Here is a 27,941-nt window from a genome sequence, read left to right on the forward strand (position 1 = left end):
AACAATTAACACTCATTGTATAACCTAACAATGAAAATAGGGAAAGTCACAAAGAAAAAAACTAAAAATATTAAAATCTAAAACTTTAATATCTAGAGAAAAACACTCTTAATATTTTCTTGTTTAGCCTTATCTTAAATATAATGTATTTATATACTTTAAAAAATTATTTGGGAAGTTATATACATACTTTTTCACCTAATATTCAATGAACAGTTTTCCATGTCTTTAAATATATACTTGTAAAATGTGATTTTTAATTACCACATATATTTACTCCTGTGAACATAACATTATTTAGCCAATCCATTATTGATGGAAGTTTTGGTTGTTCCATTATTTCGTTTTTGCAGTTATAAATAACACTCTTCTTTTTTTTTTTTTTTTTTTTGCGGTACGCGGGCCTCTCGCTGTTGCGGCCTCTCCCATTGCGGAGCACAGGCTCCGGACGTGCAAGCTCAGCAGCCATGGCTCACAGGCCCAGCCGCTCCGCGGCATGTGGGATCTTCCTGGACCGGGGCACAAACCCGTGTCCCCTGCATTGGCAGGCGGACTCTCAACCACTGCCCCACCAGGGAAGCCCAACACTCTTCTTTAAAAGTATTTCTGTTCACGTTAGAGAGTTAAAAATGTATTTTTTTTTTTTTCTGCACTGGGTAGTTTTATTTTACAGAGGGGGTAAGGGTTAGGTGGTGTCAAGAAGAGTGACATGGAGCAAATAATTTTTATTAGCATTTTTTTCTTTTACAAAGACACCAAAGAGTCATGCAATGCTGCCAGCATTGGATGCAATCCTGGGCCACAAGTCTGCACATTCCTTTGCAACTGGTCCTGTGATGGCAGAACCTTTCATCTCACCATCATTGTTTACTATGACCCCTGCGTTATCTTCAAAATAAAGAAACACACCATCTTTTCTCCAGTATGACTTTCGTTGTCGAATTACCACTGCTGGATGTACCTTCTTTCTGAGCTCTGGTTTGCCGTTCTTGACTGTGGCCATCACCGTGTCACCCACACCAGCAGCAGGAAGTCTATTCAGTCATCCCTTGATCCCCTTCACAGAGATGATATACAGATTTTTGGCTCCTGTGTTGTCAGCACAGTTGATCATGGCTCCAACTGGAAGACCCAAGGAAATCTGGAATTTGGCACCAGAGGACCCACCACATCCTCAGTTCGACATCTTGAACGCTGGAAAGGGACAAAAAGCTGTAATTTTTAATACCTTTAAATATCTTCCAGAAACCTTGTACCAGTTTACATCTATACTAGATTGGCATATGAGTGTTTATTTCTTCCTCCTCATTGGAAACAATGAATAATACCATAAGAAAAAAAAAAAACAACCTTTGTTCATTTGGTAGGGGAATATGGCACTGTATAGGTATTTTTAATATGCATTTCTTTAATTAGCAGAATAGTTTACTTTCAAAATGCATTTGTTGATCATTTGCACCTTCATTTTGCCAGTTAATATTTCTGCTGAGAATTTAGCTAAGCTACTCCTTGGTGTTGCTGCTTTGCCATCCATTTTGTTTGGCCAAGCAGCCTGCAGGGACCTGAAATTGACACTAGTCCCTCATGCAAGCATGTGCCCTAGATAGCTGACTGCAGAGTCACAAGCAAATGTAAGTCACTGATATGACTTTCCCAACAGCCTTTGTGATCAACAGTCTCCCCTTCCTCCCAGGGCCTTCCCTTTGTGTGCCCTTTAGATAAGACCACCATGGGGCTTATCAAAGCTCACTCTTTTTGTTTGAATTGACCAATCTGGTCTTAGCCCAGGAACCATAAAGCACTCCACCCATGGACCCTAATAAAAGTATGTACCCCAAATTGTGTGTGTCTCTCTCTCTGGCTGCATCCTACCTTCACTTCCCCATGTGGCTCCTCAAGGTGGTTCCTCCAAGAACCGGGAGTAATAAACTTTTGTAACTCAGTTTCTCTCCTGGTCTCTTGTTAAATTGTGACTCACCAGATGGCACCCTGTGCTCCACTTAACAAGTGTTAACAAAGTAATAACAATTTCTTTGCCTATTTTTCTGATGGGATTTTTGTTTTTTCTTTCTTTATCTGTCTGAAATGTTTGTCTTATGATTGAAAAAAATATTTTTCCATTATTTTTATGTTTCTTTTACTTCTGTTTATGCCATTTTTTGATGTTTGCAAGTTTGTACGTCTATGTGTTTATGTAGTCAAAGCTATTGATTTTTTCCTTTATTTCTTCCCCATTTAAAAAGGGGAAGAAATAAAGGAAAAAGATAACTATTCATTTATATTTTTCTTTCAAACCTAATGGTTTAATTTTTTTGTTGTTGTTTAAGGCTATTATGCATCCTGAATTTATTTTGATGTGTGGTGGGAAGTACAGATCTAACTTTAGTCCCAACATTTTTTTCCAAATAATTAACCTGTTCTCCCAGTGTAATCTGCTGAATAATCAGCTCTTTCCCTTCAGATCTTCAATGTCACTTCTTATTATATATTATAGTACTAGTTACATATATATATGTATTTTAAAAAATTATCTTCCAAGATACATCTATTCTTCTTCTACTACTACATTGCCTTAATTATTATGGTGCCGTATGGGCACCATATCTGGGAATGAAAGTCCTCTCCTTTTATTATTCTTATAAAATTTCAAAGTTAGTTTTATCTGAATTTTCAGTTATACTTTAGAATCACTCTGTCAAGTTAAAAGACTGTTGAGTTGTATAGAATAGCTAAATCAGTATATCCAAATTGGGCCCAATATAATAACAAGGTCCTTTTAAGGGAAAGAGGAAGCAGGAGAGTTAGAGGCAGAGAAACAGATGATGGAAGCAGAAGACAGAGAGAAGAAAGATTTTTTTTTTCTTTTTTCGGTACTTGGGCCTCTCACTGTTGTGGCCTCTCCTGTTGTGGAGCACAGGCTCCGGACGCGCAGGCTCAGCGGCCGTGGCTCACGGGCCTAGCCGCTCCGCGGCATGTGGGATCTTCCCAGACCGGGACACGAACCTGTGTCCCCTGCATCGGCAGGCGGACTCTCAACCACTGCGCCACCAGGGAAGCCCGAGAAGAAAGATTTGATGATGTCACAAGTCAAGGCAAGCAGGTGGTCTCTAGAAGATGAATAAAGCAAGGAAACGAATTCTCCTCTAGAGCCTTCAGAAGGAAAGCAGCCCTTGATTTTTTTTTTTTTTTTAAATTTATTTATTTATTTTTGGCTGTGTTGGGTCTTCGTTTCTGTGCGAGGGCTTTCTCTAGTTGCGGCGAGCGGGGGCCACTCTTCATCGCGGTGCGCGGGCCTCTCACTACCTTGGCCTCTCTTGTTGCAGAGCACAGGCTCCAGATGCGCAGGCTCAGTAGTTGTGGCTCACGGGCCTAGTTGCTCTGCGGCATGTGGGATCTTCCCAGACCAGGGCTCAAACCCGTGTCCCCTGAATTGGCAGGCAGACTCTCAACCACTGCATCACCAGGGAAGCCCCGCAGCCCTTGATTTTAACCTAATAAGACCCACTTTGGACTTTTGATCTTCAGAACTGTGAGAGAATCCGCTTATGTTGCTTTTAGCCACAAACTTTGTGGTAATCTATTACAGCAGCAATAGAAAACTAATACAGAGATAACTGACATCATTATAATACTAAACTTTTCTTTCAAGAACATAATATACCACAACTTTGATTCATATCTCCTTCCATGTCCCTCAAGTGTTTGTTTTTAACATGAATATTCTGTATTTTGTGTGAGGTTTATCCTAATAATTTAGAGTCTATGGATGCTATTATTAATGGGATGTCTTCTCATCATTATATTTTACATAGTTATTTATGTTAAACAGGAAAGCTATTGCTACTTTTGTTAGTTTATTTCTTTTCCCCAATTGTTCTGATTTTCTGCCTTTAAAAAAATTCTGCTTTTATTTGTGTTAATTATTGCTTTATTTAGGTTTGTTTCAGGTTTATGTTGTGTTTGTTATTTAGTTGAGTGCCCAATTCATTAATTTTCTTTTTTCTTCCTCATTTAACACTGAAAATAGTTGATGTTAAGATTTGCTTCTAACTGCTTTTACATTGTCTTGTGTTTTGATTTGTAGTGTTCTTTTTTTAATTATTTTAAAGTATTCTCTAGTAAAGAGTTTTAATTGACACTGAAGATTTATATAATGAGACTTTTTTGTTAATTTTGTTAAAATTTATTTTGCCTTATTTTGTTTTTTATTGTATGTGTGCAAAGGGACATATGTAATTTTATATTTTTGAAAATGATAGAGGATTTTTTTTTTAACCTGTGAACTAACATTTCATCCATTTTTATAACCATTCTATGAGCCCTTGGATAGAAGGTAATATTTTTCAGTTGATCAATGTCAATTAAATATACCATATTAAAAGTATAGTACAGGGCTTCCCTGGTGGCTCAGTGGCTGAGAGTCCACCTGCTGATGCAGGGGACACGGGTTCGTGCCCCGGTCCGGGAAGATCTCACATGCCAGGCTGCGCCTGTGAGCCATGGCCGCTGAGCCTGCACGTCTGGAGCCTGTACTCCGCAACGGGAGAGGCCACAGCAGTGGGAGTCCTGCGTACCACAAGGAAAAAATAAAGTATAGTACAGTACAGACTGTTATATATTTGTGCTCTTTTTTTACTTGCAAACTTTGTGAGTCATTTTGCATATTATAAACAGAGTATAGCTAGATTTGTTTTAAACCCAATTGAATTGTTTCTAAAGGTAACAAGACCCAAATTAAATCACTAGCAGATGAACTTTACCAGGTGTATTTGAAAGAGATTTTAGGAGGTAGAATTGACATGACCTGATGACTTTGGTTGCATAGGGCAGAGAGTCACAGATGACTTCCAATCTTCCAGCTTGCACAGAAGAATGGGAATATCGTTATACGGAGCAGGTAAACATAGATGTTGTAGGGATTCTTAATGGATGTGTTTGAGGTGCCTGTATAACATGCAAGTTGAGCATATCTAGTAGGTATTGGATGAAAAGATTTGGAGCTCAGGCATGTGATAAAAGCTAGGGTTTTATTGAGAGAAAGGCAGAGTTTTTCCTTTTGAGAGTGGAATAAACATGCTTGCCGTTTACATTGTACAAGAGATAGATTGAAGATAAAAGGCAAAGAGGGAATCATTAGCAGAGGATAATCCTGGATCCTGAGAGGGATCTTGAGTCTAAAGCAGAGGTAGAGCATTTGTCTTACAAAGGAGAAAAGATTTTAGTGGGGGGAAAGAAGAAGATTAGCAGGAAAGTAAATAAGTTTTTTGACTGGGAGAGCAGAAGAGGAAAGGGAGAGGTTGTTTATTTCTGTTTGTCCAAGTCCTTTAAATTATCGTGGGATCCCCGCTGAATCTTGCTGCTCACATACAGTCGAAGAAAGACTCATACACTACCTGATAAGTGAGGAATTTGAGTTATGCACTGGTTGTTTGCTCTCCTCAGCCTGGTATCTCCTGCTATCAGAGGTGCAATTTCTGTGCTTAATTTCCTGGTTTTGAGTGTGTTGTGCAGGGGTCTCTATGGTGCTTCTGTTTTATGAAAGCAGAGGAAGCAATGTCAGCTGATGAGCAAAGAAGACAGAGGTAGAGTGGTGAATTCGTTAAGGTAGTGATAATTTGAAATTAAAAAAAAAAAAGAGAGAGAGAGCCTGTTTGGAGAGAGGACAGGCTTTTGTGAGCATTCTTGAGAATCCAGCTGAGGCCAAGATGACTTGGAGAGCAAGGATTGTAATATTATCTCCAGAAGTACTCAGAGACCTGGAACAAGCACACACATTGGACCAGTGACTTACTTTATTGATGGCCCTCTGCACAGAAGGTATGGCAGTAGATCAAAGGACAGAGGGTCAGGGACCTAAGGGTGCTGGGAGAGTTCTGTACTTTATGGATCAACTTTGTAAAGGAATAGACTTACAGAAATGTACACAGATACTAATGGTATGGCTTAATGAATTCTCATAAGGTGAACATGACTGTGTATCCATCACCCAGATCATGAAATAGAAAATCACCCGCATAACAGAAGCACCCCCCCCACATACTCCCAGAGTACTATCCTCTCCAAATTCAGTCACTATTCTGATATGTGAATAGACACACACCATAAAAGATTAGTGTGTGTCTGACGTTATTTTTATATTAGGTTGTGGAATTCAGGTTTTTTGTTGTGTGTAGCAATAGTCCAAACTTGCTTATTGCTATAGGTTGTGTTAATATACCCAATGCCTAGCCTATACTTTTTTGGAATTTACAAATAGTGCCCCTATGAACATCATCGGGTTGCATATGCATATATTTGGGAGGTTATATATATCTAGGACTGGAATTGTTGAGTCATAGGATATACATATGTTCAGTGTTAATGGGTTCTGTCACTTTTCCAAAGACCATGAGAATAGCAGTGTATGAGAGTTCCTATTGCTTTACATCCTCAGCAACAAGAATTTTAGATATTCTGGTACGTAAGTAGTGGTATCTCATTGTGATTGCATTTCTCATATTGACCATATTGTTCTATTGTGTTGTACCTATTCACTTTTTGCTCATTTTTCCATAGCTTTTTCCATCTTTTTACTGATTTTTAGGTGTTTTTTGTATATTTTGGACATGAATCTTTTGTAAGGTATTTTTTTCTATTGATATCTTTTCTCAATCCATGGCTTATATTTTCCATCCTCTTAACAGTCTCTTAATGAACACAAATTCTTAATGTGGCCCAATTTATAACATTTTTCTTTATCGTTAGGGCTTTTGGGTCTTGTTAAGAAATTCTTGCTTATTCCAAGAATATGAAGATACTTCCCTCTGATTGTTCTAGAAGTTTCGTTGCTTTATCTTCCACATTTAGATTTATGGTTTATCTTGAATCAGTTTTAAATTATAGTGTGAGGTGGGGATTAATATACATATTTTTCCTTTGGCTCAACACCATTTATTGAAAAGACTAATCTTTCCTTATTGTACTGCAGTGTAATCTTTATTATGACTGAAGTGACTATATAAGTGTGCGTCTGTTTCTAATTCTATATTATGTTTCTCTGGTATATTACCTAGCTGAACATTACTCTGATTATTGTAACTTTAATAAGTCTTGAAAGTCCTCCAGCTTTGCTTTTCTTCCTCAAAATTATCTTGTCTTTTCTTGGCCCTTTGCATTTCTGTATACAGTCAGGAACAGCTTGTCAAATGCCAACCCAAGAAAAAAAACGACTAGCATTTTTACTGGGCTTTTGTTGAATATATGAATCAATCTGAGGAGAGATTTATGGTATAAAGTTAACATATTTTATTTATTTGTAATTCTTAATTTTAATGGTTAGCACCACCAGAAGAATGTTGTATAGAAGGGATAATAGTGGTATTCTTGTCTTAATTTGAATCTCAGGATGAGAAGCTTTCTGTATTTCATCTTTGAATGTAAGTTTGTTGAAACTATCAGAATAAGGAGGTTCCCTTTTTTGATTAGTTTGCTAAGGGTTAAAATGGTGTTGACTTTTATGAAAGGTGTATTCTACTTCTCTTGAGAAGATTATATGATTTTTTCATCTTTATTCTGCTATTGTAGTAAATTACAGATTGAATTTCAATATTAGACCAACCTTACATTCCTAGAATCATCACACTTCATTGTGTTGTCTTATCCACTCAATGTAATGCAGCATTAAGTTGCTACTATTTTAAGATTTTTCATCTATGTTTACTAGAGACATTTTCCTATAGTTTTCTTTCCTTGAATGTCTTTGTCAATTATTTTTATAAAGATTTTATTCAACTCATAAAACGTTGGAAAGTTTATTCTGGAAGAGTTTGTATGAGACAGGTATTTTAAGATTTTGGTCCTAGAGATAGATTTCTTTTTTAGGAAGATTTAAAATTATAGATTCTGTTTCTTACTGTGTTGGTTATATTAGATTGTTTTTTTCCTAGGATATAATCCTTTTTATTAGTGGTATAAAGTTGTTCATAAAACCTAATTTTTATCTTTTTAGTACTTGTGGGATCTACAGTGGTATGTTTTAATTTCTACTATTAACAATAATTGTTGAACAGTCCTGTTAGAGAGTGCCTACTTTTTATTAGTTTTTTAAAAGTAGAGAACATGCTTTTAATTTTGTTGATTTTGTATTTTGAATGCTTATTTTTTAAATTTCATTAGTCTCTGCCCTCATCTTAATTATTTCCTTCATTTAACTTGTTTTGGGTTTAATTTGCTGTTTTTAAAAAAATTCTAAACTTCCAAAGATGGATATTTTGATTGTAGAGTTTCAATCTTTGGTTTTATATGCGTTTAAGACTGTAAAATTTTTCTCTAAGCACTGTTTTAGTTACAGTCCACAAATTTTGATAGATACTATCTTCATTATCATTCAGGTCTAAATATTTTCCAATTCCTCTTGTGTCTTTAATTGTTTTTTTGGCCTGTGGTTTATTTCCGAATGATGCGTATGTGTGTTTCTTGTTGTATTTCTTCTTCATTTTGATAATTTCACTGACTTAATTTCACTGTTGTCAGAAACATCCCATGAATGCATTCAGTTTTTAAAAATATTTGAGACTTGCTTTATGAGCTAATATCTCAGCAAATATGGCCATTTCCTAAGAATGTGTGTTCTTTATTATTGTCTGCAGTGTTTTATATATGAAAATAAGGGCAACTTTTTATACTGTTTCGTTTAGATCATTTATATCTTTTCTGATTTTTCTTTTGCTTTATCTAGTTATTAAAAACAAAGAGTTAAAGCCCCCACTGTAATTATGGATTTGTCTCTTTTTCTTTTTAGTTACGTATTTTGAACCTGTAACACTGGTGCAGTAACATTTAGAATTTTTATATCTTCTGGTGGATTGACCTTTTTATTATATGATTTTGCTCTTGTTTTATGGTAATACATGTTGCCTAATTTGTTGCTACTAATATAAAAACATCAGCTTTATTTTGGATAGTGTTTACATGGTGTTTCTTTTTCCATCATTTTTCTTTCAAAATTTCTGTGTCATGTATTATTTAAGATGTCTTTTTTATAAGAGGCATATATATTTTTTATTTTTTAAAACAAGTCTGACAATCTTAGTCATTTAATTGAGGTATTACAATGTTTTACATTTAATGTATTGTAAGTACTAATATATTTTTGATATAATGCTGGGTTCGGTTTGCTAAGTTTTTGAGTATGTTTGTGTCTATGTTCATGAATGATATTAGTTTGCAGTTTTCTTTTATTGTAATGCCTTTCTCAGGATTATGCTGTCCTCATAAAGTACATTGGGAAGTACTTCTTTCTCTTCTATGTACTAGAAGAGTTTGTGTGGAATTAACATTATTTCTTTCTAAAATGTTTGGTAGAATTTTCTAGTGGTATTATTAAGGCTTAGAATTACTTTCTTGGAAGGATTTTAACTGTCATAAATTTCATTAATCCATATATATTTTCAGGTTATCTGTTTCTTTTTGTATGAACTTCTGTAGTTTGTATCTTTTGAGAAACTGGTTCATTTCAGCTACATAGTTGAATTTATGGCATACATTTTTTTATAATATACTCATTATCCTGATAATATCTGAAGGGTCTTTAAAGATGCTTTCTCTTTCATTGCTGATATTAGTAAATGTGTCTACCTCTTTTGACATTTTTCTAGAGGTTTACCAATTTTAAAAATTATTTTTATTATTAAACATCCTTGGTTGAGTACCTTCAAAAAGATTTTTAAAAGTGAGTAAACATTTCCCGACCAAAAAAGAAAAAGGAAAGGCTAAAGACCCATAACAACCAAATGCCTAATATAAAGCATGAATATTAATTAGATCCTCTAGTTCAACAGAACCAGTACATTATTTGTAGAAATTGCACAAATTTTAATATAGACTTGATTTTAGATAATAGAATCATTTTTAATTTTCATAAGTATGAAAATGGTGCCATGAGTATGCAGAATATATTTACTTTTAGGAGGTGTATGCTGATGTACTTAAAGTATTGTTACGTCTACAAATTATTTTGAAAAAGCTTAGCCAAAAATAAATGATACAGAAAATACGTCAGTTGTTAAATTTGGGTGGTGAATATATGGGTAGTTACTGAACTGTTCATTTCCTTTTTTTACATATTTAAAAATTATTTTAAAAAGCTGAAAAAGATTTCAATGTTATGCACTGCCTACCACCAGCAAATCAAAGGGAGCCTTTAGTGTGAGCTAAACTGATCAGTGAAGGCTTCATTGAGGATTTGGGGGTTTTGGTTGGGCTTTCAAATTGGAGCAAAGTTAGGTAGATGGAATAAAAGAGGGAGGTCATGTTTGAAAGGGAGTAATATAAACAAAAGTTGAGAGATTAAGATGAAAATGACTTGTCACTTTTGACTTGCCTTACTCCCAGTCATTCCTGGGAGCTCTTTGCTAAGGGTGATAAAGCTGGCTGTCTGAAACTTTACTTATGACTATGCTATAGTAGTATCAATTTTCCCTAAATAAGAGCTTCCATGTTCATTGGGAGAATTTTGGAGGAATTTGTTTAAATGTCTTATTTTAAGTACTATGAGTCATTCATTACACTATTTGCCAGTTACTTCACCAAAGTTTCTGTTTTAAGGATTACTGCATTTCTCCCCTCAGAAGTGTGTTTCTTATTTGTAGAGTGACATGGGAAAAATAAACTTTCTATATGTTCATCATTGCTCTGTTATTCCCTGTAAATATTTAGGAATCAGAATGCTACTAATCTGTTAATATAATCAAAGCTCCCAGTTATTATTTCAGGGTTTCATGCCTCAGAAAATATGTTAAATTTTGTTAGTGAAATTTCTTCATGTTGCTCAATCATATTACCTATGGCCCCTTCTGCCTCTCTTCCCAAATTCTTCTGTATGCCAGGTCCAAATGATCATAATGATAGCTCTGCACTCAGTCTCTTACCTTCTGAATAATAGCAGCACCTAGCACTTACACTGTATTTGGTTTTCCATTTTCAAAGTGCTTTGCAGTCAGTGACCGGCTGAGCTCCCTTAACCGTGAAATTTATTTCTTGATGACAGAAGGAACAAAACCTTGGCATCTGGCTATGCCCACTATTGCCACCATGGAGCAGGGAGAAAAATCAGTGCTGTGGATAGAGGAGGACGTTAGGGGTCAGGAGATTTGTGTCCTATTTTTGACTCTTCACTTGACTTATGCACATCCTGGCTTAAGGCAGCAATTGCTCACTGTAAATTTTACCACCTGTAGGAGAAGGAGGATGGAATCCACATTGAAAAGATGAGAAACTCATCTGTCACAAATAGGATGCCTTGAATTTGTAGTGGGACTTTGGTACCTGATGAAATTGTTAACGGAGCACAGGCTCCGGATGCGCAGGCCCAGTGGCCATGGCTCACGGGCCCAGGCGCTCTGCGGCATGTGGGATCTTCCCAGACCAGGGCACGAACTCATGCACCCTGCATTGGCAGGCGGACTCCCAACCACTGCGCCACCAGGGAAGCCCTGATGTGGTATTTTCTATTAAAAGATTAATTTTCTGAAATAATATGGTGAGTAAAAACAGCCTCACTACATTTATTTCCCATATTCTTCCCCTTCCTAAAAGTCAGTAAGTCCAGAAAAAAGAACAGAAATAACACAAGGCTAAACCCAGTTAGTTACACTCAGTAAACTATATACTCTTTATATATGTCACAGTCATTGTGATGACATTTAATAATTATAAAAAAGAATTAATGAGAATTTCTAGTGGCATACATCATAAGACTTGGTGATCAAACTGACAGTCTCCCTTCTAATTCTGGATATTTTTTTTTTGTTTTTAGTGCAAATGACAGGTTAAATTATAAGGTATCTATTAATACAGAAGAAATGAAGATAGTGCAGAAGAACAATAGATAATGGCATTGATAGTGACAATAATTCAGAAAAAGGCAGATGTGTTTATCTGGATACCTGTTTTGATCTGCCCTTTTTAATGACAGATGTTATTAGTTTTCAATGGAATTTGTGTATCTGAGTCTCTGTTTCATACAGGAAAGCATCTCATGCATATATTTTGGTTGGACATGTTTTATTACAGAAGAGTAGATGACTGATACTAAGCATCAAGTTTACTTGATTTTCCATAAAAATGAAAGTGATACCTTTTCTAAAGTAGGTGAAAAAAGTAAAATCCTGATTTAAGGATTTCTAAAGGGAATATGTGGGATGAACTTAGGAACAGGGGAAGAAATCATTCAGTGATTTTATGTTGGTCAGAAAACACAATTATATAAACCCATAGAAGGTGGCTTCTGCCCCTTTTCTCTCCCCATTCTTCAGGGAGAGGCTATTTCTATCAGAACAAGGGGCACTGAATATACATGTTCCACTCACATTGAAGTCCTTTCTGGGGAGAGTGATTTGAGAGGGGCTTACAAGGTCAATTAGTGAAATTATTAGTTTTCCAAACTGGGAGCTTCCATATCCCTGTCTTGCCATATTTATTTCTTCTCTGAAGTGATAGCAAATGTGAAATAGAATGTTCTAATAAAACCTGAAAAATTAAGAAAGAGAACCAAATGTTTTCATTTAACTAAATATTCTATACATTTATAACCATAGCCCATCAATGGCTAATTTTTCAGTTTCCCTTTTCAAAACATTGGACTGGTGTTTAGGCCAGATGAGGGAAAGAAGAGATCAACTCCTTCATGGATTCACTTTCATGGTTTTGGGGTTATTCACGATATGGTGATTTTGTGGTGAAATCAATGGAGAGAATTATTATCATTATTTTTTGCTCACTTTATTCTCACAAACATTTGAGCCCAGTAAGAAGGGTGCTACCATCTTTCTCCTTGATCACAAAAGTGACAAGTTTGTTTCTCATATCCCTTATAACATTGGTAAAAATTAGCAATTTGTACCTACTTTACAATTGGGGGAAATAAAGTAGACTACTGTCTTGCTGGTCCTCAAGATTCAGTGGGGGAAGTAGAATTTAGGCTGAGGCCTCTGACTTTTCCTACCACTGTCTGCTAATTTTCTTGGGAAAGTATACAGTCCAGTAAAATATTATATAGTTGTACTCATTTGTTAATTAGTGTTTGTGTCAGAAATGCTTTGATTTCATTGGCTATGATAGAGAAAACTTCACTAGTGATGAAAAAGAAATCTAATGCAATTTAAGAAAACTTTGGTACAATAATGCTTTCCCCTCCAGTTTTCTAGATTTTCACTCATGCTATAAATTTTTAGGTGTTTCTTTAAGCAGAAAACTCAAGTGTTAAGACAAAATAAATCTACATACCTTTTTTAAGTATAAATGGTTGGTGTGGCTGTTCTCTCATAAAATAACATCACAAGCATCAGTGTTATACTGCTGAAATTTGTTTTGAAAGCAAAAAATGCTCTTTCTTCAAAACACGTATAAATATGTTCAAACTCCTCATGTCCTTTCTCTGAATTTTAGCATCTCCTAGATCCTGAGTGTTCTGGCAAGGGTTCTAGCCAGACTTCAGCTGGACTTCTGTGGGCCATGACCAAGAATCAGTGCACCATCTTAACTATCACACTGAGCTTGAACAGTTCAGGTTCATCAACAATTTGTGGCAAGAACCTGGCTTGAGAAGTTATCAGATGTTTTAAGCATAAGGAGTTCAGTCTTGTGGTGCTGAAATTGTTTATTCTTCTAAACACCCAAGCAGCAACATTTAATGTGTAGTAAAAACCCAACATTCTTTCCAGGTTTTGTGGAGGGTATGAGTTCAGGACCTATTGTAGCCGAGATCCGGGAGAGGCAGACCATGCTCAAGGCCAAGAAACTCAAACCTGATGATTTATATAGTTATGTGCTATTTCTAGACTGTCTTTATTCAAACTGGTAAGAACATCATTAATGGATGCAGATTCATAAAATGGACCAAACAAGAAACCAGCTTATGTTTTAACACAAAAGGTCTGTACTTATTACTGTCTGTGAGAAAGAAAAAAAATCAGCAATCTTATCTCCTCCAATAGATGTTTATGTGTTCCCAAAGAGTAGAGGCTTTTCAATCAAGAATTGGAATATCTTGGGCTTCCCTGGTGGCGCAGTGGTTGAGAGTCCGCCTGCCGATGCAGGGTACGTGGGTTTGTGCCCCGGACCGGGAAGATCCCACATGCCGCGGAGCGGCTGGGCCCGTGAGCCATGGCCGCTGAGCCTGCGCGTGCGGAGCCTGTGCTCCGCAACGGGAGAGGCCACAACAGTGAGAGGCCCGCGTACCGCAAAAAAAAAAAAAAGAATTGGAATATCTTGATTTGATAAAGTTTTTCTAAATTATACTTCCCACTAGATACTTGATATATGGGAATAAGGAGAGCCATAACAAAACTTACTTTTAAGTTAAAAGAATAATAAATACCATTTACTACTGAATTTATAGAGATTTGTATGTGGGTCTGGCTATATATGTGTCTATATCAGAGTGGTAGTATTTTAGGTTACTATTATTTTCTTTTTTCCTACTCCATAGTAGGTTTTAAATTATTAGGTCAAAGAGATCTGGAATTGAATCCCAGCTTTGCCACCTACTAGCTGTGTGATTTGCCTAAAAGTCAACCTTTGTGAGAATCAGTTTCCTCATTTTTAAAATGTTAAATAATTATAATAGCTACCTCATAAAGGGGTTGTGAGAATTAATGCAATGATATAAGGCCCCCGGGGTATACAAGTCATTTAATATATATTACTTATCATTACTATAGCAATTATCTGTATTTTTATAAGCATGTGCTCATTTTATAAAATAGAAACCCCAATATGAATTATTCACTTAAAAAAACTCCCATGAACATTCATTTTTGCTTTTTTTTGTTTTCTTAATTGAAAATGCCAACCTTAGTTGTATATGTAGTCATTTCTGTAATGTGTGATCAATTACTCATTATTCATGCATACTCAACTCTTTGTCTTTATTTTGATGCTCTTCTAGTTAGATTTTATAATCTTCTTATTCTGTATGTATTTACTAATATTTAAAAGATTTTAACATATTAAATTGAAATATATTCTTTTATGAATGTATGTAAATGTCTCTCAAATCTCAAAGCTTTACTAATTAAGACTATGAAACAAAGCCTTAATATAGTTAAAGAAAATTAAGAATTATCCCATAATTCAGATACAATTTAGGAATTATTTCCATTTAATCAGCTCTCAGGTTTACACACAAAACTTTTCCAACAAAACAGGCTGCTGCCATATGTGTTTAAATGAGATCACCATTTGGCTGAAGCTTGCTGCACAAGAAAAGCCCATTTCACAGGCTATTCACACCTGACTTTATGGCACTTCACCAAGGAAGGGCAAAACAGTTTAGACGTTCACAATAAGAACCAACTTGAACCTTATTTAACTTCCAAACCTTCTAAATTTCTTTAAGGCTCAGATAATTCCCACAAAGTCTTGCCTCACTTCCTCCCTGCTCTCACCACCTGCCCTCTGGGAAATCAAACCACCTACTTACTGGAAGAAACAAACACTACTTATTTGTTTCTATACAATTTAGGGTTTCCCAGATTTTAGGAAAACTTAAAGAGAGGATAAGATTTTATCTTAAAAATAGTAACTACCAACAATACCTAAGTGGGGTAATTAGTGTATATACTTAATATTAATTTTCTACCCATATAAACTCTGTATGCCAATAGATGGAAAAAAAGAGGAAAAAGCATGAATTATAATGATACTGTTATAGGGTTGATTTTCATGCATGGCTTGGAAGATTGTATTTTATTCACTACTTTTAGGAAAAACATATAGGTTCTCATATAATTAACAAAACCATATTAACTAAAAACCATTAACAAATGCTAAGTGGAAGTGTAAGTTTTGTCTAAACTACTCAGTGGTAGAGAATGTTTAACAGATACTTTCTAAATAATAATGCTAAAATTACACCTTATACATATATATATATTTTTAACATCTTTATTGGGATATAATTGCTTTACAATGGTGTGTTAGTTTCTGCTTTATAACAAAGTGAATCAGTCATACATAAACATATGTTCCCATATGTCTTCCCTCTTGCGTCTCCCTCCCTCCCACCCTCCCTGTCTCACCCCTCCAGGCTGTCACAAAGCACCAAGCCAATATCCCTGTGCCATGCGGCTGCTTCCCACTAGCTAGCTACCTTACTATGTTTGTTAGTGTGTATATGTCCATGACTCTCTCTCGCCCTGTCACAGCTCACCCTTCCCCCTCACCATAACCTCAAGTCCATTCTCTAGGAGGTCTGCGTCTTTATTCCTGCCTTACCCCTAGGTTCTTCATGACATTTTTTTTTCTTAAATTCCATACATATGTGTTAGCATACGGTATTTGTCTTTTTCTTTCTGACTTACTTCACTCTGTATGATAGACTCTAGGTCTATCCACCTCATTACAAATAGCTCAATTTCATTTCTTTTTCTGGCTGAGTAATATTCCATTGTATATATGTGCCACATCTTCTTTATCCATTCATCTGATGATGGGCACTTAGGTTGTTTCCATCTCCGGGCTATTGTAAATAGAGATGCAATGAACATTTTGGTACATGACTCTTTTTGAATTTCGGTTTTCTCAGGGTATATGCCCAGTAGTGGGATTGCTGGGTCATATGGTAGTTCTATTTGTAGTTTTTTAAGGAACCTCCATACTGTTCTCCATAGTGGCTGAACCAATTCACATTCCCACCAGCAGTGCAAGAGTGTTCCCTTTTCTCCACACCCTCTCCAGCATTTATTGTTTCTAGATTTTTTGATGATGGCCATTCTGACTGGTGTGAGATGATATCTCATTGTAGTTTTGATTTGCATTTCTCTAATGATTAATGATGTTGAGCATTCTTTCATGTGTTTGTTGGCAGTCTGTATATCTTCTTTGGAGAAATGTCTATTTAGGTCTTCTGCCCATTTTTGGATTGGGTTGTTTGTTTTCTTGTTATTGAGCTGCATGAGCTGCTTGTAAATTTTGGAGATTAATCCTTTGTTGGTTGCTTCATTTGCAAATATTTTCTCCCATTCTAAGGGTTGTCTTTTGGTCTTGTTTATGGTTTCCTTTGCTGTGCAAAAGCTTTGAAGTTTCATTAGGTCACATTTGTTTATTTTTATTTCCATTGCTCTAGGAGGTGGGTCAAAAAGGATCTTGCTGTGATTTATGTCATAGAGTGTCCTGCCTATGTTTTCCTCTAAGAGTTTGATAGTTTCTGGCCTTACATTTAGGTCTTTAATCCATTTTGAGCTTATTTTTGTGTATGGTGTTAGGGAGTGATCTAATTTCATTCTCTTACATGTAGCTGTCCAGTTTTCCCAGCACCACTTATTGAAGAGGCTGTCCTTTCTCCACTGTACATTCCTGCCACCTTTATCAAAGATAAGGTGTTCATATGTGCGTGGGTTTATCTCTGGGCTTTCTATCCTGTTCCATTGATCTATCTTTCTGTTTTTGTGCCAGTACCATACTGTCTTGATAACTGTAGCTTTGTAGTATAGTCTGAAGTCAGGGAGCCTGATTCCTCCAGTTCCTTCTTTCGTTCTCAAGATTGCTTTGGCTATTTGGGGTCTTTTGTGTTTCCATACAAATTGCAAAATTTTTTGTTCTAGTTCTGTGATAAATGCCAGTGGTAGTTTGATAGGGATTGCATTGAATCTATAGATTGCTTTGGGTAGTAGAGTCATTTTCACAATGTTGATTCTCCCAATCCAAGAATATGGTATATCTCTCCATCTATTTGTATCATCTTTAATTTCTTTCATCAGTGTCTTATAATTTTCTGCATACAGGTCTTTTGTCTCCTTAGGTAGGTTTATTCCTAGATATTTTATTCTTTTTGTTGCAATGGTAAATGGGAGTGTTTTCTTGATTTCACTTTCAGATTTTTCATCATTAGTATATAGGAATGCCAGAGATTTCTGTGCATTAATTTTGTATCCTGCCACTTTACCAAATTCATTGATTAGCTCTAGTAGTTTTCTGGTAGCATCTTTAGGATTCTCTATGTATAGGATCATGTCATCTGCAAACAGTGACAGCTTTACTTCTTCTTTTCCGATTTGGATTCCTTTTATTTCCTTTTCTTCTCTGATTGGTGTGGCTAAAACTTCCAAAACCATGTTGAATAAGAGTACACCTTATACATATTTGTGGGTACTTTCATTTTATCTTATGCCCGTATCTGCACCATTCTGCTAAATAAGTCAAATTTATACAGAAGTAGGATATATTTAAATGTAAACCCTAAAAAATGTTGAAGGCAGGAAGGAAATGGTGAAATAGGTGATCATATAATATCCAGAGTACTTAGGCTAAAAATGGAAGGATCAGTAAAGTACTCTGTCCTGATCTAAATCTCCACGTTTGCTCTCTGATCAGAAATGAAACTGATTAACGACAGGACAAACCCTGACAGAGCAGCTATTTGTAAAGGTAATTCACAGCTATATAAATGCAGGACTTAACCTTAAGCACCAAGGATCAACCACTGATAGTGTCCTGTTGTCTGTACAAGGATTGGTCTAGCCACAAAAATGTATTTTTGCTTTGGAAATCGTTTCGCCTCATGGATACATTCCCTGCAAGTTTTGTCTGTCTTGTCCAATGGGTATAGTCAATGTCTCAGAGGACAGTTATAATCATAGGAAAAAAAAGAAGTGTACAAGTATAAATTTGGTAGAATTAATAAAGGAAAATAATGTAAGAAGAAAAGAATGTTTTTGCTTCAATAATATTTCTAACCCCCAAAATAAATTTGTTTGTTAAATCAAGATCAAAACAAACTATATTTGAGATATATATATATATATATATATATATATATATATATATATATATATATAAAATGTTTGTTTTATCTAGAATCATTTCTTTTCCCTCTTTATTTTTTTCTTTCAATTTTTATGTCTTAGTATTTACTTTCTGTGTTTGGCTGACTGTTTCCCTGTGATATAATTTAACATGCTTTTTTTATCTTTTGACTTACTGTAAACTGGTAGTTAAATCTACAGAATCAATTTGACTGAGGTTGGAGTTCCTTTTTATCACCTTTAACTTGAAAGAATTGTGTTGACATAGAAATAAACAGGCCAATGTTAAGCTGACTTCCATTCATGGTTTCTTTTATTGTTGATGGGAGGGTTGGGAATCAACTTCAGACCATCTCCACTCAAATCAGTGACAGTATTCAAAACACTAAGACTGAATCGCAACAGTGATACCTTTGTATGTCTCCATACATTTCCATTTCAGAGAGTGGGTTTCATTTTTTCTTGAGTATTCTATGGGCAGTGGAGCTTGGGATTTTTGACCCTGGGCTGAATATACAGAAAATGGGGGCAAAAAAAGAAAGAAGATGAAGACTGAGTTGAGTCTAAGCCTTTTGGAATATAATTTGGCTAGCTATTGAGTCTACTCTACTTTTGAATACTTTGAACTTCTTAGAAGAGAAAATAGGATGTTCTTTGCTCTCACTAGTGTCTCAATGCTAACTCAGTGCCTGGCTTTGCTGATGCTATTGTCAGAGTAAGAGGATCAGCCAATCTTCTTTTTATTCTCATTGCCTTTTCAGCTTCTTCCTAACCCCTTTCACCAACCCTAGATCATAAATAGATCAGCTCAATCTAAGGTGAAGGCAAAGAACTACTAAACCAGAGCCTGGCAGATTGAGTCAGTGGATGCTCCAAATGATTTAGGGGTAAGCTCATAACACATTTTTCTCTTCCTCCATCTGTTTCTCTCTAGATCTGTGGATAGCACTGATGTGTTATGGCAAAAGAAATCCTGGAGCAAATATAAACAAATTATCATGTATTTTGCAATGTACACCTAATCAACATTGGGTAATTTTCTCAAATATCAGAAAGATTAGCAAATCTTTGTATTGTTGCACTTTTTTTTTTTTGGCTGTGCCACACAGCTTGCAGGATCTTAGTTCCCAGACCAAGGACTGAACCTGAGCCCTCAGCAGTGAAAAAACGCAGAGTCCTAACTACTGGACCGCCAGGGAATTCCCTGTTGCACTTTTAAATGCATCTTTAATTGAATTTTTTTTGCTTAAATGTTCATGAATTGAAGAAAATTCATGTTTTTAAAAAAACTTTGAGTATCTCACATTTAAATTTGTCATTGTTTTTTGGAAACATAATTCTTTAGTCTTTAAAACAAGGCTATTTGGATAGAAATGCTGCTAAAACCTTAACCATAAATGCAGTAATATTGAATATAAACATTTCAGTTAAGGATCTCACTTCCTTGTTTAGTTGGGGTGAAGAAGAAACTGTATTTAAAAAAAATACCTTTAACCTAAAATCTTTCCCACTTACTGGGAGACTGTAAATTGCACTAATAACATTCTGTTGACCACTTTATTAAAGCAAAAGTGAAAGAAAACCCTCACGTTGCCAAACCATGTATTGTTTATTTAAGTGTTAAATGGAGTTGGTGATTTGGACCCCTTATTACTTGAGTGCTGAGTATATTGAAATTTGTAAAATTGCTAAGTGTTAACATTGCTGGAGCTGTGATGTGGCCTGGCCACCAAGTGTAAATACTACAGTACAAACCAGGGGGCAAATATTAGGGAAAAGGAAGCTTATTTATAATGGATTTTTACCCATTCATTTTTATGTTGTATGTAATGTAGATTTTTGATTCTTAAAATCTTTACCTTCTACTCATATAGCATCGCATCTCTATTTAATTTACTAATTGTCATTATCATAAATTATCATCGTGTTTATTATTTCCACTATACATATTTTTACAAAGTGATGACATGATTGCACTTTCTGTATTTATTCCCAGCTACTTCAAAATGAACATTTGTAATTTACCACCCATTTTGGGGACACTGTCTTTTTATTACCTTAATTAGGCTGTATCTTACTTAGCATTTTCTCAGGATTGGATTGTAGTAAGGTCTTGTGACAGAAACACTTTAGAGTGTGTGCTGTCTAATACTGTTGCTTTATTTTTCATGTTTCTGCTCGTTAGTTAGAGCATTAATTTGGTTTTTCTATTTTAATTAGCAGTCTGACATTAAAAATAACTTTTATTTCAAATAATATTCATTTTACAGGTTTTAATAAGTCTACATATTGTATTTGTAACCTATGCAGGGAAATTTTGCTGTCAGATTTGTCTTGGTTTCTTAAAACTGTAATACAAAAGGAAGTATTTCAGTAATACATATATTATTGAAATATATGATATATATAAAACTTTTATCAACCAATATACTTATTATAATTAAAATTAAGATATTCTTATCATCAAAGTTAAGGTTACAAATGGGTCAAAGAAGCATGCTTAGTTTAATAGAAGATACAGAAATGGATATATTCTGGATTTAGATTATAAAGCAGATATTTTAACATAAATTATTCAGCACAATAGTTCAAATATATGTGTGTTTTGCAGGTAAAATAGCATAAAAGTAAACTGACACTACCATGACAAGTAAACACAATTTTGTTGGGTGATTTTGAAGGACAATATTTACAGATATTTTATGTTTATTTTAAGCTGTCAAACCATTTTTGTTTTTGAATAACATCTTAGGCAGATACCTAATACTGAAAAGAGATGAAATTTAAAATGGCTTGGTTTGAAATGGGATGGACGGTTCAGAGATACAGCTGCTTAAAAACCACCCTGCTCTCTGGGATCTAAGGAGCAGACTTAAAAAACCACCTAATAGAGGAGTGGCCAAGATGGTGGAGTAGAAAGACCCTGAGCTCACCTCCTCCCACAGGCACACCAAAGTTACAAACATTTACAGAGCAACTGTTGATAAGAATGACCTGAAGACTATCAGAAAAGATCTTCTATAACTAAAGATATAAAGACAGAACCACAACGAGATGGGTAGGAGGGGTGGAGACATGGTATAGTCCAGACCCATATCCTGAGGTTGGTGATCCATGAATGGGAGAATGGTTACAATTGTAGAGGTCCTCCAAGGAGCAAGGGGTCCAAGCCCCACATTGGGCTCCCCAGCCCAGGGGTCCTGCACTGGGAAGATGAGCCCCCAGAACATTTGGCTTTGAAGGCCAGTGGGGTCTTACTTTTACGAGGGCCAGAGGCCTGAGGAAAATAAAGACTCCACTCTCAAAGGACACACACAAAATGTCACACGCTCTGGGAACCAAGGCAGAAGCAGTAATTTCATTGGAGCCCTGGTCAGACCTACTTGCTGATCTTGGAGAGCCTCCCATAGAGACAGGAGGCAATTAGCACTCACCCTGGGAATGTAGACACTGGCAGCAGCTATTTTGGGGAGCTCATTCTATCACAAGGTACTGGGAAGTGCAATTTTGGATCATCACTCTAGCTCATTAGTGATGAAACCTAGCTCTGCCCACCAACCAGTTGGCACCAATCCTGAGATGCCCCAGGCCAAGCAGCTTGCTGGGCAGGTACACAGCCTCACCCACCAGCAGGTCAGCTCCTCTAGGACCCTCTGAGTCCCCATCCACCTGAGGACCTGGCCCCACCAACCAGAGGGCCGAGGATCTGACCTTACCCACCAGTGGTCAAGCATCAGTACTAGGACCCCTGAACTCCACAACCAGAGACCCCTGGACCTGGCTCTGCCCACCAGCAGGTGGACACCAGCCCCAGGACTACCACAGAACTGTAGCCAGCCATGTCAAAACCTGGCCCAACCACCAGCAGTCTGGTACACCACTCTGGGAGGCCCTGGGTCCTGGCACCACCCACCAGCATGCCCACACCAGGTCTGGACACCCCTGATCCCACAGCCAGCCATGTCAGGAACTGGCCAGCCCACCATCAGGCTGACACCAGCCCTAGGAATCTTGGTTCTGCAGCCAGTCACCCCAGGACCCAGCATCATCCACCAGTGAGCCAGCACTAGCTCCAGAGTCCCCTGGGACTCCACAGCCAGTTCCTAGTGACCGAGCCCTGCCCACCAGTGGGCTGGCATCAGGGTTGAGACTCCCTTGGCTGTGCAGCCAGTGTACCAGGATGCAGTCCTACCTACCTGTGGCCGGTAGCCTGTGCACAAGGCTGGACCTGGCAACCAACTGGACTTGGTGTTGGTGTAGCCACACCTACCAGGGTGCCCACAGTAAAAGGCCCACATGGCCCACAACAAAAAGGCCCACATGGCCCCAATAGAGCACACCCCTAGAGCATATACATCTGGTGGCCAGAGGAGAGTGCAGTGCTGAACCCCTTAAGATGTCTCCTACATAAAGCTACTTTACCAAGATCAGGAAAGGTTGGTAGGTATTCAACCTACCAACAGAGTTGAAATAAAAACAGCAAATTAGGCAAAATGAGGCAACAGAGAAATATGTTCCAAATGAAGGTATAAGATAAAACCCCAGAAGAACTAACTAAAATGGAGATCCACAATGTGCCTGATAAAGAGTCCCAGGTCATGGTCATAAAGATGCTCAAAGAACTTAGGAGAAGAATGGGTGAGCACAGTGAGAAGTTTAACAAAGAGAAAAAATAAAGAAGAACCAGAGTTGAAGAGTATAATAACTGAAATAAATACACTAGAGGAAAATCTTTTTAAAAAGTCCCTTTACATTCACATCAGTAAGAATAAAACACCTATGAATAAATCTAACTAAGGAGGTAAAAGACCTATATTTAGAGAACTATAAGACATTGATGGAACAAGTTGAAGATGACACAAACAGATTGGAAAGATATACCATGTTCATGGATTGGAAGAATTGTTAAAATGACAGTACTGCACAAGGCAATCCTCAGGTTCAATTTATTAAAATACCAATGGCATTTTTAATAGAACTAGAACAAATAATTCTAAAATGTGTGTGGAAACACAAAAGACTCCTAATAGCCAAAACAATCTTAAGAAAGAAGAACAAAGCTGGAGGTATCACACTCCCTGGTTTCAAACTATAATACAAAGCTACAGTAATCGAAACAGTATGGTACTAGCACAAAAACAGACATGTAGATTAATGGAACAGAATAGAGAGCCCAGAAATAAACCCACACACCTATGGTCAGTTAATCTACAACAAAGGAGGGAAGAATATACAATGGAGAAAAGGCAGTCTCTTTAACAAATGGTGACTAGACACCAAATGGGAAAGTGGACAGCTGCATGTAAAACAGTGAAATTAGAATATTACCTCACACCATATACAATTTAAAGTTTTATACAAAAATAAACGTTTTTATTTTTAATATTAATGTCCTAAAGAATTAGTCTAACACAGTACATAATTTTGTGATAAAATAGGAATTCTTTGATCTAATTAAAAAATTAGATTCAATAATTGCTTCTACAGTGTCCCAAAAGATGATTCAAATTATGATTTTATAATTTGGAAATGGGAAACTGGGTATCACTCTGGGAAAGCTTTTTCACATTTGGACAATTTTAATGTTAGAAAGACTTTTGTGATAAGGACTATTTGTTTCAATGAGATATTACAAAGAGTTAGCCAACTGTAGTATATTTTCGCCTAAAAATATTTTTCTAACTCATCTAAATGCTCCTTATCCTGTTTCAAGTCTTAAATTCGTGAATATTCACAAAGATCCTTGTATGAGATATATGCAACCATTTTAATTGTGGAAGGGACTCACTGACAGCTATAAACTTGAAGACAATCAAAGACAATGATCTGAATCAACTTCGTATATAATTTATCCTTGCCTGGGATTATATGTTTTGCATTTGAGGTTTCAGACCTGGCATTGTTTAGTTTGGAGATACTGCTCTCAAGTGACTTTTTGGTGATTTTACTGAACTTGGAACCATGTGGTAGTATGCAGGTGATATAAGGTTTGCTTGAATAGCTATTGTAAATTACCTGAGCTTTTTGTGCATTTAAGACCTATGATTTAATATTGAAAAAGTTACCTGAGATTGGCTGCTTATTTTTAGACACATGAAGTCCATGTACTTCTATCTCAGTAATACTTTCTAAAATTTCTTTGAAACGCATTTATTTTATTTTTCTGCCATTAATTAATCCATTGAACTAACATGTGCCTAATATGTGCTAGGCAGTATTCTTGGAATTGGGAATACAGGAGTGAATAAAATTAAAATCCTCCCTGTCCACCTGCCCCATTTTTTCAGATCTTACCTTCCCACTGGGGACAGACAATAAAATAACATAACGTAACATAACATAACGTAACATAACATAACATAACATAACATAACATAACATAACATAACATAATTTAATATAAGGTAGTTGTCAGTGAAGGCATCTCAGAGGAGTGTGACAATCGAACTGAGATGTGAATGATGTAAAAGAGTTATTGCAGATAAGGGGAAATGGCGAGTGCAAGGATTCGAAGGTCTTTTGTATTGTTTGAATAGTTTATAAGAATGAATTTGTAATTACTTGCATAGCAATAGCAGAAAAATCTATGCATCTTATTGAAAAGCTATACATTATAATGTCCAGACAATGATATGGAAGGATGCTGAAAGTAGATAAAAGGCAAAAGGTTTTAGGTGTGCAATATGGAAGTATAGAAATGTTTAAAGTGAAATGAAATATGTTTTTCTTTCTTCAATTAGTAATATTCCAATTAGTAATAGAATTTAATCTCACTAATTTTAATCCTTAGCCAAATAGAACTTAGTATTGACAGTTTGTTGCATGCACTATCTGGATTTTAAAAACAAACATCAAGTGTATTATTGTATGTATTGCCCATTAATACAAAAGCAAATAAAAGTAAAAACACCTCTTAGAACATATTGGCAGATACTTCTCTTGAGCAATACGACCCAAATGTAGGATAATGACATTAAGAAAGGTGATAAATTAGTAAGGTCAAGTAGATACCTATCAAATCAATGTCTGACTAGAGCCATATAAATATGTGTGTAAAAACTGCTTAAGTTTATATAACTTTAAGACGATATGATAGGCATATACATAGAATATCAACTATTGCACAGGAAAGTTATTTTCCCAAAGGACTATTTATTTTTTAAGAAAGATTCAACATAGATTTCCTTGAAATATCAGTTCATTTAGGTCATTGAGGTCACTTAGGACAGATTTTTGATTTACAAAATTCAGTGCCAGAATTTTCAGGCTTACACTTGTTGCATAAGGTGAAGCAAAATTATATGAGAATAGACATGTTGTGTGTATAATATTGTTCTATTGGAATCTAACTGTGGCATGGTTAAGCGTAACTTACGGGATACTGGCTGTGGAACCCAGACGTTAATATGCAGGGGAAGAATTCTATATTGTACTAATATGGACAATGCAATTTTTAAAAAAGGATATGTATCTCTATTTGTATATAAAGTTATGAATAAATGAAAAGAATAAAATGAATCATTAAATCATTCTTTCTTGATAAATATAGCGCCTCTACTATGTACAATTCATCTGTTTAAATTAGGTAGAAAAATGTTGATCCTCCTTGTACCCATCTGCTTGTTTTTAGGAATATAAGTACCCAAACCTCCTTCTCTGCCTCCCTGCATCTGTCTTCGATATACACAGCTCCCTTTGAAATCAGTGGGATATGAGGGAGTGCAGTGGGAGATGAAAATCTGTGAATTCAGCAGCCATTTCTCAGGTGGAAGATTGGGGGAGCTGCCATCTTAATGATGCTTCTCAGTGGGAGACCCAGTTTGATGAGGCTGAATAGGCCTGAAAGAATCGACTTCATGATATAAGGAAACAGGGAATCAGAGAGCCTTGCCGCTTCCAGAAGGAATCTTGAAATACCGAGTGGTATAGACTCCCTTTCAAATCAAATTAATTGAATCTGTGTAATTTCTTTTTCCCTTCTTAAGAACTCCCACTTTTTTTTTTTTGGTAAACCATCACCCACTATCTGTTATTTCTTTATTCATTCCTTGAGTTACTTCATCTTTTGATACTGTCAATAACTACCAGCCTCTTAGTTACTCTGTTTTATTATATTTACGAGCCCAATGCCTAGGTGCTCACATATATATCCCACTGAATTCAGTTCAGTTCTTTAAACTGTGTTTGGTGATTTTCTCACCTTAGTAATTACACATCATGATTAGAATAACGTTTGTTATGTGAGGGTTTTCTTTAAACCTGACTGAGGGTTTTCCTTAAAAAGTTCTAGGAACAAACATAAACTTCTAAATTATAAGAGATGCAACTTTATTAGAATGATTATCTATTTTTTCCTGGATATTGCTTGCAATCCTACATGGTCTGAACATTACCTGTTACCCCACAGAGTCAGAAGAAATACATTCTCTCTTCATAACATCTTAACCATTGGTACGTTATATTGTTGTGATACCTGTGTTATATACATAATATGTATTATATGAAAGCACAGACTAAGAAATAACAGTTAACAAAAAGCCCCCTATAAACACTAGATCCATTGAGTAAATGTTGTACATTTTGGACAAATAAAACAATCTCTTTATATATATATATATATACTGGAGCAAGGAGTAGGCGCTCAATACTGTGAAGTGAATTAAGAAATGAATTGGTCATTTGGTTGGAATTCTATTGGTGTTGTGTGAGACAATACCAAAAGGTAGGGCAGGAAGAGTTTTGGACACATTTAGTAATCCTGCCTAAAACCAGCTTTCTCCTTCTAGATGGGGCCTTTCTCAAACCCCAGCAGCCAATTGTAATGCTTATCATAATCATAACGTTAAAGATTTTCAAAGCAGACATTTCCCTCAGCTGTCCTTAGGAGTCTGTTTTTAAGTGATTAAAATTCAATGCTGTCAAGAAGTTGTTACATTATGTCAACTTAAATTTGTCTTGCAAGTTAAGCCATTTCCTGCTGTAGCCCTGAAGAACAGCTGGTCACCATCTTCTTTATGATCATCCTCCTTAAGCTTGAAGATAACAATAAAACCATCCAATTCTCTTTGGTCTTTTTTAGCAGAAGTCATCGCAACTTATATATTTTTCATAGATTCTTATTTTTTCTAATGACATAAATTTATTCTCAGGGCCACTAAG

The 27,941-nt window shown here is 36.0% G+C and overlaps 1 long non-coding RNA gene and 1 pseudogene across 2 annotated transcripts in view; one reads left to right on the top strand and one right to left on the bottom strand.

Annotated features, from left to right (window-relative positions):
• Positions 1-27,941, top strand: part of LOC307187540 — a 172,696-nt gene that overhangs the window by 37,705 nt on the left and 107,050 nt on the right. The gene's annotated exons all lie outside the window — the stretch shown is intronic.
• On the bottom strand, positions 153-27,871 carry LOC307188348 (large ribosomal subunit protein uL14-like; annotated as a pseudogene). Its single transcript has 2 exons — positions 27,787-27,871; positions 153-1,173 (listed from the first exon to the last, which is right to left on the bottom strand). The product of its transcript is annotated as a large ribosomal subunit protein uL14-like (transcript).

Source organism: Stenella coeruleoalba (assembly GCF_951394435.1).
Source record: "Stenella coeruleoalba genome assembly, chromosome: 6".
In the NCBI taxonomy this organism is placed as follows: Eukaryota; Metazoa; Chordata; class Mammalia; order Artiodactyla; family Delphinidae; genus Stenella; species Stenella coeruleoalba.